Raw genomic sequence first — 19,039 nt, 5'->3', positions numbered from 1 at the left:
GGGAGAACATTAGTATAGTTACAGGGAATGGGAAGAACAGTTGAGATGTTTCTTGTTAAACAAAACACTCCAGAGGCTGGATAGGGAGACGTAAAAACTGGCCTTAGAGAAGAGTCAGAGGGGGAAGTAGCATTATAAAAGGACCACCAAGTATAATCCTGGCTCCAAGGACCTGAACTCGAAAAATAGGGAGGTATAAGAGCTGGGAGTTGCACAGGAACAGGAACAGCTGGGACATCTGTGGTATAAGGAGAAAATCGGGAACACACAATACAAGGGGAAGTAATCTTTGCCTGGCTAATTAGTTCCTGGACTGAGTGTAACCAAAGGTTGGAGCGAGTTGGGGTATTAGGAACAAGGAGGCAAGGAGTAGAAAACAACAAAAGCATCCAAACTACTAACATTTTCTTTCTTCCTAATCTAAAACAAATACAGCAAACTAATTAAGCAATAATATTTCAACAGTCTGTGCTAATCACAGATTACACTCATATAGTGTTCTCAGTCTTTGAGTTCTTATACCAGTTGGGATAGACCCTCAACTGACAAGGATCAAGCTTTCAAATTCCAAGAAAGCCAGAATCTGGGCAAGAAAGAGTCTCAGTGTGAAGCCGAAGTTCAGCCGCTCCTGCAGTATGCAGTTGACCCTTCTTTTCAGCTAGTAGATTCTTTGGTTCGGGTCAGGCGCAACTTCAATGGCTCCGCTGGATCTCTTTCTGCTCTCCACTGTCTAGGCTCCGTCTGATCCGTGCTGGGCTCAGTCTGGTCAGCAGACTTAATTCGAGACCAATGGACCCATGGAGTAATCCCTGCGACCTTCACAGCTGCAGGGGAAGAAAGCAAAACAGTAAAAGGTCCTTTCCATCGGGGCCCCAAAGGCTGGAGCCTCCAGTCTTTTACCCAAACTCTATCCCCTGGCAGGAAGGAATGTACCTGAGCCTGGAAGGGGACAGGGTTTATTTCTCTCACATAAGACTGAAGCTCAGAAATTATCTTTCCCAAGAGGGCTACCTGCTCCTGCACCTGGGCAGACCCTAAAGTCCCTATGTCTCCCTTAATTCCCTGTAAAATGGCTGGGGGCTTCCCATACACAATTTCAAAGGGAGAGAGGGCTGTTCCTTTAGTTGGAGTGCATCGGAGGCGGAAGAGGGCTAGTGGCAGTGCCTGTGGCCATTTCAGTTGGGTTTCCTGACAAATCTTTGCTAGGCTATTTTTCAAGGTTCTGTTTGCTCGCTCAACCTGCCCTGAACTCTGGGGACGATAGGCACAATGCAATTTCCAGGTAATGCGCAATGCGCGGGACAGGGCCTGAAGTGTAGCTTCAACAAAGGCGGGACCATTATCTGAACCTATGGCAAGGGGCAATCCATACCTGGGGATGACATCCCTAAGGAGAGCTCGAGCTACTTCTGTGGCTTTCTCAGTAACTGTAGGATATGCTTCCACCCACCCAGAAAAGGTACAAACCATAACTAAGAGGTATCGGAGCCTACCGCTCCTGGGCATTTCTGTGAAGTCTATAACTAGGGACTCAAAGGGTGTTAGTCCTCTAGACTGAACTCCTGGTGGAATACGGGGTCCCTGACGAGCATTATTCTGGGCACAGAGAGTACATCGGGCAGAGGCAGTGGCAACCAGACTATCCAATCCTTCCAGCACCACTACTCGATTGAGTAGACGGGCTAGTGCTGTTTTCCCTAAGTGTGATAGGTCATGAGCTTGAGACACTACAGGCCAAGCTAGGTGGCGTGGCACCAGAACTCTGGTATCAGGGAGATGTAACCAGCCATCAGGTCTCCTTACTGCACCTTCCTCTTGAGCCCATTTCTCTTCCATTTGGGTATACATAGGTGTCCATTCTTGCAGTCGGATTTGGAACAGGGGAGTCACAGTACTTGCTGGGGGTCCTCGAGCAGCTTCCTTGGCCACCCGATCAGCATGGCGATTCCCTCGGGCCACTGGAGTATCTATTCTTTGGTGTCCCCTACAGTGAATGACAGCTACCTTCTTGGGGGCCCAAACAGCCTCTAGCAGCTGAAGTATTTCAGGTCCATACTTAACAGGTTGGCCTGCAGCATTTATGAGTCCCTTTTCCTTATACAAAGCTCCATGAGCATGTAGGGTTGTGAAGGCATACTTAGAATCAGTATAAATGTTGGTTACCAGTCCTGCTGCTAGCTCCAGAGCTCGTATGAGGGCCACAAGTTCTGCTTTCTGGGCTGAAGTTCCTTGGGGCAGGGCTCTTGCTTCTATCACCTTGTCCTCTGTCACCACAGCATAGCCTGCCAGTCGCTTAGAGTTCTCCACATAACTGCTTCCATCTGTGAAATAAATTACATCTGGGTCCCTCCACGGAACATCTTTAAGATCTGGTCGACTGGAGTACACTTCATCCATAGTTTGGATACAATCATGATCCGGTGGTCCCTCAGATGCTGGCAAAAGAGTGGCAGGATTGAATGTAGCCACTGTTTCCAGGTGTATCCGTGGATTCTCACACAAACTGGCTTGGTACTTAACCATGCGGTTATTTGTAAACCAGTGGTTGCCCTTATACTCCATGAGGGTGAGAACTGCATGGGGGACTTTAACAACCAGTTCTTGCCCCAAGGTCAACTTATCAGCTTCCTGGACCAGTAAGGCTGTTGCTGCAATGGCCCTCATGCAGGCTGGCCATCCTTTAGCCACTCCATCCAGCTGTTTAGACAGGTATGCAACAGGCCTCTGCCAGGATCCCATCATCTGGGTCAACACACCCAGAGCAACCCCCTGTCGCTCGTGGACATACAGTGAGAAAGGTTTCTCCACATCAGGAAGGCCTAACGCAGGGGCTTGGAGTAGGGCTTTCTTTATAGCAATGAAGGATTGTTGAGCTGTAGGTCCCCATTCAAATGGTTCCTTTTCACCCCCCTTTGTGGCTTGGTAAAGGGGTTTCGCCATCAATGCAAAATTTGGAATCCAAATTCTGCAAAATCCGGCTGCTCCCAGAAATTCCCTAACTTCTCTTCTGGACTTGGGTTGGGGAATTGCAGCAACTGCTTGCTTCCTACTAGCATCCAGTCTCCGACTTCCCTGGGAAATACAGAAGCCCAGATACTTCACTTCTGACTGACAAAGTTGGGCCTTTGAGCGTGAGACCTTATAGCCTGCATCCAAGAGTAGCTCCAGCAATTCTCTAGTAGCCTCAAAACACTCTTCCTGGGTCACTGCTGCAATCAGGAGGTCATCTACATACTGGAGTAAAACTCGCCTGGAAGGTTCAGATTTAAAAGTCTTAAGGTCTTGTCCTAGGGCAGTCCCAAAAATGGTGGGGGAGTTCTTGAACCCCTGTGGCAGGCGGGTCCATGTATACTGAAGCTTCCTTCCTGTTACTGGGTTTTCCCATTGAAAGGCAAAAAGCAATTGACTGGCGGGGGCCACCCGAATACAAAAGAAGGCATCTTTTAGATCTAGTGTCGTGAAATGGGTAGCTCCAGAAGGTATCAATCCTAACAGGACATATGGATTAGGCACTACAGGGTGTAATGAAATAGTGGATTTGTTGACCACTCGTAAATCTTGGACTGGCCGGTAGTCCTCAGTCCCTGGCTTCTGAACTGGCAATAGTGGCGTATTCCATGGAGACTGACAAGGACGAATAATTCCATGGGATAACAAACGATTCAGATGTGCTTGAATCCCTTCCAGAGCCTTTCGGGGAATTGGGTATTGGCGAAGATGGATTGGCCGGGCACTTGGGAGTAAATCTACATGAACAGGAGGAATATTTCGGGCCAACCCTGGGGGATTATCTTCTGCCCATACCCCACTGACCTGAAAGCTGTCTGCCAGGGGTAGGTCAACTTGGCCATGCGACTGATGCAGCCGCCATTCTTCTTCAAGAGGGCAGCAGAAACTCAATATACCCTTAGGGCTGGATATCGGGGGCTGAAAGGAGACTGAAGTCTGGCCATCAGAATCAAAGGAAATTTGGGCCCTAAGCTTGGACAGCAGGTCTCGGCCTAACAAAGGGATTGGACAGTCTGGCATATACAGGAATTCATGAGTGACTGTGTGTGAGCCTAATTGGCATCTACGGGTTGTCAAAAAGGGCCTCCGGTTCTGCACCCCCGTGGCACCCACCACTCGGACAGTTTTTCCAGACACAGGCGCTAATCGCTCCGTTACAACAGAATGTTCAGCTCCTGTATCAATCATGAATGGAATTGAGCGGCTCCCTATAGTTAACTTGACCATAGGTTCCTGGGAGCCCAGTTTGTAGGAACCCGGTCTGTCCTATTCGTCCCATTCTGCCATCTCGGCTATCCCGATGATGTCAGATTCAGGAGGCTCATATCTTCCCTCTCGAACTCGGCCTCGGCTTCCTCGATCTCCTGGTCCCCTTCTCAGTCCCTGGCGCCTCTGGGGGCATTCATCTTTCCAGTGCCCTCTTTCCTTACAATAGGCACACTGATCCCTCTCCAATCTTGGTCTGGGATTCTCCCCCCTTGGCCGGGATTGATTGAAGGAATCTCGGGGCCTGGCTGGTGGTCCGGGGTCCCACTTTGGCTTCCCATTAGCTAGAGGTCGACCTCGATTAAGGGTGGAATTAGTAATGGCTGCCGCTAAAAGGTCGGCCTTCTTCTGCATCTTCCGGTCAGCCTCTCGGCGCACCTCCTGATCTCTATTAATGAAAACCTTGGTTGCGATCTCAATTAGCTGGGTGGTATTCATCCCTGCGAATCCCTCCTGACGCTGCAACTTCTTCCGGATATCTGGCATACTCTGGGCCACCAATGCACTATTCACCATTCTCTGGTTTTCTAGGGCTTCAGGGTCAAATGGGGTGTATGTTCTGTAGGCTTCAATTAGTCGCTCTAGAAAGGCCCCAGGGGATTCAGTTGCCCCTTGGAGAATTTCAGAGACCTTTGCTAGATTAATGGGCCTCTTTATGCCTTTCCTCATACCTTCCAGTAAGTCCCGGCAATAGCCAGACAACAGTTCATAGTGCTGCCCATCATTTGGATCCCAAGCTGGAGCTGCGCGAGGAAACCGAGCTCTAACCCATCCCTCTGGATCCTGTGTCCCCCCGGGGACACGCTCTCGCGTGATGGCCTCAGCATTTTGCAAAATCTTCCGCCTCTCCTCAGTTGTGAAGAGGGTCAGGAGAAGTTGTTGACAATCAGTCCAGGTTGGGTTATGGGTGGCCATAATGCTAGTCACTAGGTCCACCACTGCCTGAGGCTTTTCAGTATAAGAGGGGTAATGCATCTTCCAATTCAGGAGATCGGTGGTTGTGAAGGGTACATACTGATAGGCCTGTGCCTGTATAACCTGACCCTCATTATTAGGATCCGGTCGAGTGATGGTTACCTGTCGGAGTGGCAGAACTCTCGAGGAGGTGGGAATGGAACCTGAGGTAGAGCTAGGAGCTACCCTCCTATCATGCTCAAAAGTAATTGCAGCGGGTCTAACCCATTCAGTGGAGGTAGGTTGAACCCCTGAGGGATGGGGAGGGGTTCTCATAGACTGAGAGGTGGTCACAGGTGATTCAGTCCATTGAAAGGGATGCCGGGCCCCTAATGAATGGGTAGGGGTATTAGAGGGAGAGGCTGGGCTGTCAGAAGTTGAGGAGTCAGGGAGTGGAACCCAAAGCGGGTCTTCAGAGGTTAACAGGAGAGGATGTGGCACAGAAGGGTAGAGGCCAGGTGAAAAGTCCAACCTAGGGTGTGGCAGGTTTTGCACAGGAGGGGAAGAACTATCCGGAGAAGCCTATGCTGGAGAAGCTTGGGCTGGGCGGCGTGGATCTCTGGGGGTGGCACGGAACCCCAACAATGGGCCATAAGGTGGTGGCTCAAGGTCTGAGGGGTCATCAGAGAGTATGGGTTTCTCGGACAGGGTAGGGGCGGAAGCCACCGATTGGGTGGTAGGCTTCCTGGGGCTCTTTCCCTCTTCTAGTTTAGATTTTCTAATCTTTCTTTGAACACGACCTAACATGAATTTTACTGGGGATCCCATATAAGTTTTTAACCACGAGGGAGGGTCAGTCACAAGGCTGTCCCAGGAATCTATATAAGGGAGTTGTTCAGAATATTCTGGTTCTCCTACAACTATGCTGTAGACCTTCCGGATTACTTCAATATCTAAGCTGCCACTAGGGGGCCACCCCACTCCCATAGATGGCCACTCAACTTCACACAAGGTTCTTAGAGTACTTGAGCTTAAAGTCTGTCCATAGTCATTAATTAAAAATCCTTTTTTAAAGTTCTTAAGCATACAATCTAGGGGGGTAGCAATTTGTCTAGATGATGTCCCACCCATAATGCTTACAGTTACAACACACAAAAAAGGAGGGAATTTTTGGATTTGCGGTAAGGGGTCCGCAGATCCGGAAACAAAAGGGTAGAACAAACAACAATCGCTTCCTTCCGTTGCTGGTCAATTGAACTCGCGTTAATTGAAAACGCAGCTATAAGAAGTCCGCACTCAGTTAATCATTCACGCATCACCCATTCCATACAGAAAATCCCACCCAACAATTTCAGATTTCTCAGATACAGATAAGCTCAAGCGTTTTCACTTCTAGTCCCCTGCGACTAGAAGGTACTAGGGCCTTCGCTGAGAGTTGATCAGGCTCTCCTTCCTCAATTTTTGAGGGGCTGATTTACAATTTTCTAGCTAGAATTACAATACAAAATACAGAATACATACCCGGCGAATGTTCTCCAGTCAGTTGGGTGCTGGGATTAATGCAGGATTCATCCCACCGCTGCCACCAAGAATTGTTGCAGGAATTGATACATGAATTTGTGATGCTTCAGGAGTCAGACAGCACACACCAGTATGAGAGAGAAATCTTCTTTATTTGCCAGCAAACAAAGCAGGACATCAGTTCTAGCTCTCTTCTCTCTCTCTCAGCTCTCTGGATGTTATGGCTTCTGTCTCAGCTGCTTCTCTTCTGCTGTCTCTCCTGTTGTCTTCCAGCTTTCTTCCAGCTCTCCTTCCTTTCTTCTGACGTAAACTGCTTCTGCTCCTACTTAAATACTGTTCTATCCCCCTCCTAGCCTTGCCCCCCCTTACTCTCCAATTGGTTAAGGAATAGATTGGTTACCTTGCCTCAACCAATCATTACTTTAAAAATATCAGTTACATAGGTTCCAGACATCCTAAACTGACCTGTGACCTGGGGCCCCTTACACCAGACATTTGGTCTCCAGAACTCTTACATTTCTCATTATGATTGATTTCTCATCTATAGCTTAAACTGGGTTCCCTTAGAGACCAAGAGGCCCAATCTGACATTGGTTATTCTCATATTCCTAGTCAGCTTCATACTACCTGCTAGCTGAACTCTGGCATTCATTAAAGAGGTCAAAAGCCAATCTTACTTAATGGCATTCAGGACCATTTCTACATTTACCTACAATTAATCAAGGAGAAGAGAGCTGACTAGTCCTGACCTCTTTCACCTATCAGCTTATACATTGAACCAGCCAGAACTGCAGATAACTTAAAACACATGTTGGCCTCTTCACTACAGTCTTTGCTTAGAACGTCAGACAAAGAATAATACAAACATTCCACACAGAATTATTAATTTACACAGAATACAGCATATTCTAAAGTAAGCATCCTTATAAGACATATTCTACATACTTATAATGGTCTATATATCTAAGCTATCTTCTTATAACAAAATCTACATATCAAGAACTTCTGAAATAGTATTTCAGCTTTAAACTACAGTATGCCTAACAGTATACAAATGTTGAGCTAGCATTCATTATTCACAAGGGTGAAAGAAATTCCTGTCTCTGACCTTTCTAACCCAGCCCGGCAAACGCTAGACTTCTAGTAATTAATTCCAGCCTGCATTCCTTTATCTTGCTTGCAAGGTAAAAAGCTAGAATTCAAACACCACTTTTAAACCCCAGATTTTAACAGAATTAACCCTTAATATGATTTCTCAGAATTATTCTTTGCCCATGGCTGCCTCACCACGAACAAATGCCTTGGATTTATTCGTTTTTGAGCTGGGCGCTTTCATTTTCCATTATCGCTGAAAAACAAAAACGCCCAGCTCACACATTGTTGAATAAAACATGGGCGTCTATTTTTTCCCAAAATACGGTTCGGTCCATCCCTTCACGGACCCGTTCTTGGAGATAAACGCCCATGGAGATAGGCGTTTTCGTTCAATTATGCCCCTCAAGGTGTCCAGTGCATACATTTTGGCTGGACAATTGAATGTCAAACTAAACATCCACAAAAATCAGGAAGTACCAGGGGTATTCTGGACAGGGCCAAAAGTTGTCTAGATAGCAGAGATATTCAACTGTAATCTGGATAACTTCATCCATTTTGTGGACTGGAAAGTCCTAACTTAGAGTTCCTTTTGCTAACCTGTGGTAAAAATAGGCCTTGACGCACTTTTATGTGGGTCTTTCTCACATGCGAAGGCCATTTTTTACCACAGCTATAAAAACTCTGATTTTCTATTTTTTGTATTATTATTGGCCATGCACTAAATTATTTATTTATTTCACATGCTTGATATAGCGCATGGGGCCTAGCCAAGGCTTCAATGTGGTTTACAAAAACAACTTAAAAACTAGGGCAAAGAAGAAAAAGAGAAATGGAAGAGAGGGAAAAAAGAAGAAAAAGGAGAAGAAATGGGGGGAGGGGCCAGGTGAAGAGACAGAAACAAGAGAGAGAAATCAGAAAAATCAGGCAAAATGGAAGGGTTATGAAGGAGGGTCAAATGCAATTCTGAAAAGGTGAGTTTTTAGTGCCAGTTTGAAGGAAGCAATGGTGCGTTGATCCTGAATCTAACGAGGAAGCTCGCTCCAGAGTTTAGGACCTAAGTAGCTAAAAGCAAAATCTCTAGTACTGGTGAGATGAATAGAATGTTGCCATTTGTGCTCAAAAAAAGTAAAAGAAGTGGGGAAATGGACCACGGACTCCAGAAACGAGGGAAACCAATTCAATACTTCATAGACTCGACACAGGACTTGTGTTTTGGCCTACGGCCTGCTTCAGGAGTCTGAAAACAAATTACACATTATATACAATATTAAATAAAAAATACAACTGATGAAATAAAATAGGAAATGTAAAAACTGTCTGATACTAAAATCTTATATAAATAAATTATAAATTATAAAGTGATGAACATAAAAACATATGGCAATTAAAAATAAGTATCAATTAAAAGTTACCACAGGAGCACTTACACAACCTCCTGTGGTAACTTATGGATGGCCATCTCTAAGGCCGGCGCCGTAAAGAGGTGTCCCAAACCGTATTATCGAAACAAGATGGCCGGCCATCTTTCGTTTCGATAATATGGTTGGGGCCAGCCAAATGTCAGAGATGGCCGGCATCGGTTTTCATCGATAATGGAAATCAATGCCGGCCATCTCAAACCCGGCCAAATCCAAGGCATTTGGTCGCGGGAGAGGCCAGCATTCGTAGTGCACTGGTCCCCCTGATATGCCAGGACACCAACCGGCACCCTAGGGGGCACTGCAGTGGACTTCATTAATAGCTCCCAGGTACATAGCTCTCTTCCTTTGGGTGCTGAGCCCCCCAAATCCCCCCCAAAACCCACTCCCCACAACTGTACACCACTACCATAGCTCTTATGGGTGAAGGGGGGCACCTAGATGTGGGTACAGTGGGTTTCAGGTGGGTTTTGGAGGACTCACATTTACCACCACAAGTGTAATGGGTAGGGGGGGATGGGCCTGGGTCCGCCTGCCTGTAGTGCACTGCAGTATCCCCTAAAACTGCTCCAGGGACCTGCATACTGCTGTCATGGAGCTGGGTATGACATATGAGGCTGGCAAAAAATGGGGGGGTTTGTTTTTTTTAGGGTGGGAGGGGGTTGGTGACCACTGGGGGAGTACGTGGAGGTCATCCCCGATTCCCTCTGGTGGTCCTCTGGTCAGTTGGGGCACTTTTTGGAGGCTTGGTCCTAAAAATAAATGGACCAAGTGAAGCCAACAAAGTACTCATCAGGGCCGGCCTTTTTGTTTCCATTATTGGCCGAAGCCGGCCATCTTGTAACCACGCCCCCGCCCCGCCTTCCGTACCCTGCCAAAATGCCCCCTTTAACTTTGGCCAGCCAAAATCGGCTTTCGATTATACCAATTTGGCCGGATTCAGGAGATGGCCAGCCATCTACTACTACTACTACTACTACTACTACTTAACATTTCTAGAGCGCTACTAGGGTTACGCAGCGCTGTACAAAATAAACAAAGAAGGACGGTCCCTGCTCAAATGAGCTTACAATCTAAAGAATTAAATGTCAAGTTGGGCAGTCTAGATTTCCTGGGTAGAGGTGTAGAGGTTAGGTGCCGAAGGCGACATTGAAGAGGTGAGCTTTAAGCAGAGGTTTGAAGATGGGCAGGGAGGGGGCCTGACGTAGGGGCTCAGGGAGTTTGTTCCATGCGTGGGGTGAGGCAAGGCAGAAAGGGCGGAGCCTGGAGTTGGCAGTGGTGGAGAAGGGTACTGAAAGGAGGGATTTGTCTTGAGAGCGGAGGTTACGGGTAGGAACGTAAGGGGAGATGAAGGTTTATTTTTATTTTATTTTTTTTGTTACATTTGTACCCCGCGCTTTCCCACTCATGGCAGGCTCAATGCGGCTTGCATGGGGCAATGGAGGGTTAAGTGACTTGCCCAGAGTCACAAGGAGCTGCCTGTGCCTGAAGTGGGAATTGAACTCAGTTCCTCAGTTCCCCAGGACCAAAGTCCACCACCCTAACCACTAAGCCACTCCTAGGGGCTGCAGATCGAGTACATTTGTAGGTTAGTAGCAGAAGCTTGAATTGAATGCGGTACCTGATCGGAAGCCAGTGAAGTGACTTGAGGAGAGGGGTGATATGAGTGTATCGGTTCAGGCGGAAGATAAGACGTGCAGCAGAGTTCTGAACGGACTGAAGGGGGGATAGGTGGCTAAGTGGGAGACCAGTGAGGAGTAGGTTGCAGTAGTCAAGGCGAGAGGTAACGAGAGAGTGGATGAGAGTTCGGGTGGTGTGCTCGGAGAGGAAAGGGCGGATTTTGCTAATGTTATAGAGGAAGAAGCGACAGGTCTTGGCTATCTGCTGGATGTGCGCAGAGAAGGAGAGGGAGGAGTCGAAGATGACACCGAGGTTGCGGGCAGATGAGACGGGGACGATGAGGGTGTTATCAACTGAGATAGAGAGTGGAGGTAGAGAAGTGGGTTTGGGTGGGAAGACAAGAAGTTCGGTCTTGGCCATGTTCAGTTTCAGGTGGCGGTTGGACATCCAGGCAACAATGTCGGATAAGCAGGCCGATACTTTGGCCTGGGTTTCCGCAGTGATGTCAGGTGTGGAGAGATAAAGCTGGGTGTCGTCAGCATAAAGATGATACTGGAAGCCATGAGACGAGATCAGGGAGCCCAGGGAAGAGGTGTAGATAGAGAAAAGAAGGGGTCCAAGGACAGAACCCTGGGGACTCCGACAGAGAGCGGTATGGGGTGGAGGAAGAGCCATGAGAGTGTACTCTGAAGGTACAATGGGAGAGATAAGAGGAGAACCAGGAGAGGACAGAGCCCTGGAAACCAAAAGAGGACAGTGTGTCAAGAAGTAAGTTGTGATTGACAGTGTCAAAAGCGGCGGATAGGTCGAGGAGAATGAGGATGGAGTAATGACCTTTGGATTTGGCGAGGAACAGGTCATTACAGACTTTGGATAATGCCGTTTCTGTCGAGTGAAGTGGGCGAAAGCCAGATTGAAGCAGATCGAGGATGATATGAGAGGCGAGAAAATCAATGCAACGGCTGTGAACGGCGCATTCAAGTATTTTGGAGAGGAAGGGTAGGAGGGAGATGGGGCGGTAGTTGGAGGGACAGGTAGGGTCAAGTGAAGGTTTTTTGAGGAGAGGTGTGACAACAGCATGCTTGAAGGTGTCATGGACAGTTGCGGTGGAGAGAGAGAGGTTGAGGATATGACAGATGGGAGGGGTGATGGTAGGAGAGATGGTGATAAGTAAGTTGGTGGGGATGGGGTCTGAGGAACAGGTGGTGCAGTTCAAGGAGGAGAGAAGATGGGCGGTTTCCTCTTCGGTGATATCAGGAAAAGAGGAGAAGGAGGCTTGGGTTGATTGGTTGAGGGAGTGGGTGATAGGATGAAGAGGAGGAGAAGGTTTAGTGGTGAATTCGAGGTTGATCTTCTGGACCTTGTCGCGGAAGTAGTCAGCTAGTGATTGAGGAGAGAGTGAGGGGGTGGGAGCGGAGGGCACTTTGAGGAGGGAGTTGAGGGTGGCGAAGAAACGACGAGGGTTAGAGCTGAGGGAATTAGTCAAGTGAGTGTAGTAGTCCTGTTTGGCGAGGAATAGGGAGGACTGAAAGGAGGATAGCATTAATTTGTAGTGAATGAAGTCAGTATGGGTGCGAGATTTCCTCCATAGGCGTTCAGCCGATCGGGAGCAGGAGCGAAGGTAACGGGTGCAAGGGTTAAGCCAGGGCTGGGGATTAGTGCGCCTTGTGGGACGGGAAACAGACGGTGCAAGGGTGTCTAGGGCGGAGGAGAGAGTGGCATTGTACTTGGAAACAGCCTTATCGATGGACTCGGAGGACGTGATGGACGGGAGGAGATCGGAGATACTAGCGGATAAGGTGGGGGGTCAACAGCCTGGAGATTCCTGGAGGTAGTGGTTAGTGTTGGGCGGGACTGAGGGGGAGGGTGATGAAGTGTGAATGTGATCAGGTGATGGTCAGAAATGGGAAGAGCAGAGACGCAGAGATTAGAGGGCGAGCAGGTAGAAGAGAGGACGAGATCAAGACAGTGACCAGATTTGTGAGTAGGGGTGGTGGAGCTCAGTTGGAGGTTGAAGGAGGAAGTTAGGGTGAGGAATTGAGAAGCGTATGAGTCGGATGGGTTATCAGTGTGTATGTTGAAGTCACCAAGAATGAGGGATTGGGATGAGGGCTCAAGAAAAACAGAGAGCCAGGCATCGAAGTCAGTAAGGAAGGAAGGGAGGGACTTATCAGGGGGGCGGTAGATGACTGCAACTTGGAGTGGCAGCGGGTAGAATAGACGGATGGAATGGACTTCAAAGGATGAGAAACAGTGAGACTGTGATAGGAGGAGGGGTTGAAAACTGCAGGAGGGCGAAAGTAGTAGGCCAACGCCGCCACCGCAGCTAGCTGTGCGGGGCGAATGGGAGAAAAGGTAGCCTCCGTGGCAAAGGGCTGCGACTGAGGCAGAGTCTTCGGGGGTGAGCCAGGTTTCGGTTAGGGCGAGCAGATGGAGGGAATGGGAGATGAAGAGATCATGGGTGAAGGTAAGTTTGTTGCAGATTGAGTGGGCATTCCACAGGGCACACGAGAAGGAGAGGGAGGAAGGGGGAGGAGGGGAATGGAGATGAGATTGGAGATATCGCGGGAATGTTTGCATAGATGAGACGAGGACGAGGACATGTGTAGTGGACCTGGGTTGGGATTGATGTCTCCCGCGGATAGCAGAAGAAGGAGCAAGAGAGAGCGGAGAAGGGTGGGGGAGGTAGGGCGACGAAGGCACCGAAGGCGGGATGCGCAGAGGAGGAATGGGGAAGGGTTCATGGCAGGAAGGAGGTGTTGGAGGTTGAGAGCTAGGAAGGAGGAGGAGGACAGTAGGGATGGTGAGGTGGTGGGGGATGGGGTAGGTAGGGTATTGCAGTAGTGGGCAGGACGGGGGGGATGGGTAGTGAGTTCGTGTGGTAGACAGCGGAGGGAGGCGGAAGAGATTGGGGAGGGATAGGGCGAGGAATAGAATGTGAAAGGGGGCCAGAGGTAGGGAGTGAGTGAGCAGGCAAGTTGTACAAGCTGGTGGGGTGGAGCAAGCTGATGCAGATGGACTGGAAGCTGGATCAGGCGGGCTGGAGCAAGCTGGTGCAGATGGACTGGATCGAGTAGGGGACGCTGGATCAGGCTGACTGGAGCAAGCAGGATTAGGCGGGCTGGAACAGCAGGAGCAGAAGGCTGGAGAGCTGGATCAGGCTGGCTGGAGCAAGCTGGATTAGGCGGGCTGGAACGGCAGGAGCAGGTGGCTGGAGCGGCAGGAGCAGGTGGCTGGAACAAGCAGGAAGAGCTGGTTCCGACGGAGGCTGGAGCAGATGGACTGGGACGAGCAGGAAGAGCTGGATCAGGCAGGCTGGAGCAAGCTGGATTAGGCGGGCTGGAATAGTTGGAGAGGCTGGAACGAGCAGGGAGAAGCTGGATCAGGCGGACTGGAGTAAGATGGATTAGGTGGGCTGGAACAGCAGGAGCAGGTGGCTGGAACAAGCAGGAAGAGGTGGATCCGACGGAGGCTGGAGCAGATGGACTGGGACGAGCAGGAAGAGCTGGATCCGACGGAGGCTGGAGCAGGTGGACTGGGACGAGCAGGGGGAGCAGGATCAGGCGGGCTGTAGCAATCTGGATTAGGCGGGCTGGAACAGCTGGAGAAGCTGGAACGAGCAGGGAGAAGCTGGATCATACGGACTGGAGCAAGCTGGATTAGGCGGGCTGGAGCAGGTGGCTGGAACAAGCAGGAAGAAGCTGGATCCGACGGACTGGAGCAGGGAGCAGATGGACTGGAACGAGCAGGGAGAAGCTGGATCAGATGGAGTGGAACAAGCTGGACGAGCTGGATCAGGCGGGCTGAACCAAGCTGGGGCAAGCAGGAAGAAGCTGGATCCAACGGACTGGAACAGGGTGGTGGAGATGGACTGGAACGAGCAGGGAGAGACTGGTTCAGATGGAGTGGAACAAGCTGGACGAGCTGGATCAGGCAGGCTGGACCAAGCTGGAGCAAGCAGGAAGAAGCTGGATCCGACGGACTGGAACAGGGTGGTGGAGATGGATTGGAACGAGCAGGGAGAAGCTGGATCAGATGAAGTTGAACAAGCTGGACGAGCTGGGTCAGGCAGGCTGGACCAATCTGGAGCAGATGGCTGTAGTAAGCAGGGAGGCTGGAAAAGCTGGGTCAGCAAAGTGGAGCGAGCTGGAGCAGGCAGATGGAGCAGATGGAACAGAGCAGGCAGGCAGATGGAGCAGATGAGGCAGGCGGATGGGTCAGAGCAGGCAGGAGGGAAGAGCTGGGCCTACAGACTGGGACAAGGTGGGGCCAATGGACTGTCTCCCACGGTCTCTGCCCCTGCCCCGGTCGGCCCGACGCACAGGACGCTGGATCACCCCGAGGCCACTGCAGACGCTGGATCGGCGGGCTGGAATGGGCCGGGGCTGGTGGACTCTCCTGTCAGCGCTGCGAAGCCTCAGGTGTCTCGGTCCCGTGGTCCGCACTGCAATACGCGCCCCGGCCGTTCCGGCCGGGGAGTGCGGCGGCAGTGCACAGGACCACGGTCGACCAGTGCGGCAGACTACGGCCCGCCCGACCCCTCTGCGCAGGGAGCCCGAGCACTCTTGGCTCCCCCGGACTGTACGGGCCGAGGCAGAGAGATCGCGGGAGCCCTGAGCAGCCTGGCGACAGTGGGGGCAGGCCGCAGCCACGCGGCAGGCAGGCGACAGGGAGCCACAGTCGGCCTGGACCATCCACCCGCGCCGGAGACCAGCGACACTGTCGCAATTCACCTCCGATGGCTCCACGATGTTCTTCTTGCCTCCTGCCTTCTCTCTGATCGACAAGACGGCGCGGGTGAGTCCTATTCCTAGGAACCCACGGAGCTCGTTGCGGAGCTTCCTACCTGGTGTCCATCTTACAGAGCATTCTCACAGAGATTTGTGTCGGAAGATGGCCGGCCTTCTCGTTCGAAAATAAGCAGGATGGCGTTATAGGTTGGATTGCCCCAAAACGTAGACCTATATCTCACTGAATGTAGCAAACTCAGGTCTGGATTAGTTTCTCCAGACTGACCTGAGTTGGGTAGCAATCCAAGAAAGAATTGTGGGGCCCTTTTACTAAGCCGCATAAGCATTTACATGCGCCCAACGTGCGCCAAAATGGAGTTACCACCCAGCTACTATGTTGCTCTTGCAGTAATTTCATTTTTGGTGTGCAGTCGATATGCGCGGCCGAAAAATAATTTCAGATGCACGTATTGGACGCGCGCCAAGTGGCGTTTGACGTGCGTAGGTCATTACCACTCGGTTACCGCGTGAGACTTTACTGCTAGGTCAATGGTTGGCGGTAAGGTCACAGACCCAAAATGGACAAGTGGCAATTTTGATTTTGCCGCACGTCTATTTTCGGCAAAAGTTTTAAAAAGGCCTTTTTTTACAGAAGCGCTGAAAAATGGATCGGCGCGTGCCCAAAACCCACGCCTACGCTACCGCAAGCCGTTTTTCAGCGCACCTTAGTAAAAGGACCCCTGTGTTTGTAGCATTCTGATATTATTCTAAAGATAGATAAAGGTTGTGGAAAACATCGGTGTTCACAAATACTTTCATTTATAGATGAGATCTGCAGGCATGCACAGAAAGTGGAACCTGCCAAAGGTTTCCTTAGAAACCAGTAAAAGTGCTCATAGCGACAGAGTATGTGTAGCCTTCTTAAGATCATAGTGTACTCTTCATGCACAAAAGACAGTGCTTGAGAAACATAAAGAATTGAGAGGGGAGAAGAAAAATTGCCCTATAAATGTGTAACAATGCATGTAAGTGGTTATTTTAGAAGCCCTATTTGTGATTTGGATGTGTATAAACCAGCATTTTAGTTGGGTATATCACATATATGTCTAAATCCAAATTTTTAGAAAGCCAGAACATACATGTCCAAATCATGGTGTAACCCAATGGGTTAAACGTTACTTTTTACCTTTGGGGCTGCCAGGCTGGATAGGTACAGCACTGGGCTGCCGGAGAGGAAAGTGGCATAGAGCTGTACAGCAGAGAGAGAGTGACGTGGCTCACGTGCTATGTGTGGGAACTGGATCAGGTTCTTCAAGAACAGACTCAGGATGCCGGAATGGAATGATGGATGTTTATTTAAGCTGACTCGACATGGAACCATGTTTCGGCATATGCGTGCCTGCCTCAGGAGTCTATGGGGCCCTTTTCCTAACCCGCATAAGCGCCTTGTCAGGTTCTCAGGTTCAGAGCCCGCGGGGCCGGGCTCTGGAGCAAACGTGAGCCCTTGGGCTGCTGCCGAGGAGCGACAGCAGCAGGCAAAACCCACCAACCAACACTGGGTAAGCACACCAGCAGGGACTGCAGGCACTGCCCAGCGAGCTGGAACACACGGACTGGAACACTAGACTGGAATTCCCCGGACTGGAGGACACAGAACTGGAACCCCCTGGACTGGAACACTGAACTGGAATCCCCTGGACTGGAGGACACAGGACTGGAACACCGGACTGGAGCACACCGGACTGGTCCACACAGCTACACCTGCACTTAGCTACTAAGCCCCCCAGGAGTTGAGCTCCTGGGTTCGAGTAGCCGACAGGACTTACTGGACGACACAGGGACCAGGACTAGAACAAGCTGTAGCTGAAGTGCGCCTAACTCCTAAACTGACCAAAAGTGTTTCTAAGCCCGGCACCAAACAAAGAGCTCCTAAGCCCTCCACTAATTGCAGTGCTCCCAACAGAAACTAACAGGGGTGCCCCTACGCCCTACACTAACAGAAGTGCAGGGAAGCCACAAGGGAAAAGGAAGGGAAGACAAAAGCCAGACCTAACACTGGTGCTTCCTAAGTACCAAGCTGCAGCAGCTAAACATGGGTTCTCACCCTGGTGCTTCCTAAGCACCAAGCTACAGCAGCTAAACACAGGTCACGAGGAAAAGTGGGGAAGACACAAGGAAACAAGCAGGAAAGCCAAATACCCAAACAACAAAAGGTGCTTCCTAAACACTTACTAACAAGGGTGCTCCCAGCACCAAACTACAGCACTGCACTAACAGCAGTGCTACTCACCGTAACAAAAGGGAAAGTAGGGGAGCCAAAGGGAAAAACAGGGAAGTCAAACACACAAGTCACAAGTGCACACTGCAATAAACTAACCTGGACCTAAAGCAAGTAGCCAGAAGCAAACGCCACCGTTGCAAAGGCTCTGAAGGAAACAACACCACTTCCTTATCAAGGCCCTCCCTGATGATGTCACACTCCCTAGACCTACGCAAAAGCACACTGACCCAGAGAGGCCCAACCCACACCAATGCAACACCGTGAAGCACTTGAAGCCAGTACACCCAAAGAGAGGTAGAGCTAACTCAGTCCACCTACACAGCTGTAGTAAAGTAAAACAATTAACCCCATGCTGCTGGAAGCTGCCAGCACAGAGAGACAGAGCCAGCTCAGAAAGGACAGAGAAAAGAAACAGAAGCCAGCTAAGAAGCTGACCCCCAGGAAAGAGGTAAGTTTGAGAGGGGTTCTGACCCCAATCATAACACGCCTACACGCGCCCAACGTGTGACAAATTGGAATTACCGCCCAGTTACCACATGGTCCTTGCGGTAATTTCAATTTTGGTGCGCGTCCGCTACGCGTGTCTCAAAAATATATTTTATTTTCTGACGTGTGGCAGCTATGCGCATCAAGTGGAATTTTCTGATGCGTAGACCATTACCGCCCGGTTACCGCATGAGACCTTACCGCTAGGCTTGCGGTAAGGTCTCAGACCTAAAATGGACGTGTGGCAATTTTCATTTTGCCGCACGTCCTTTTTCGGCAAAAAAAGGCATTTTTTGTAGATGCGCTAAAAAATAATTCTGCAAGCGCCCAAAATACATGTCTACACTACCGCAGGCCATTTTACAGTGCACCTTAGTAAAAGGACCCCTATATAAATAAAAACAAATGTATAATGATATAAATATATAAACATATAAAACGGATATAAAAAATAAATATATAATCAATCACAAAATAATACTCCTTGTTGTCTGATTCTATCCACCCCGTGAGACCTTTGTGTTCTCTCCACTTTTTGTGGTTGTTTTTCACATGCTATGTGGACAGGGGAAACATTCTAATACAGGTGATGTTGTTGCTTCTGAAGAGACCATTGGAAGGGAGCTGTGACAGTGTGAAGATGTATGTGTGTGTCAGTGGCGTAGCTACGTGGGGCCAGGGGGGCCTGGGCCCCGTGGATTTGGCCCTGGACCCCCTGC

Source organism: Microcaecilia unicolor, chromosome 5 (genome assembly GCF_901765095.1).
Source record: "Microcaecilia unicolor chromosome 5, aMicUni1.1, whole genome shotgun sequence".
Taxonomy (NCBI): Eukaryota; Metazoa; Chordata; class Amphibia; order Gymnophiona; family Siphonopidae; genus Microcaecilia; species Microcaecilia unicolor.
Note: the sequence above shows the minus strand (reverse complement) of the source record.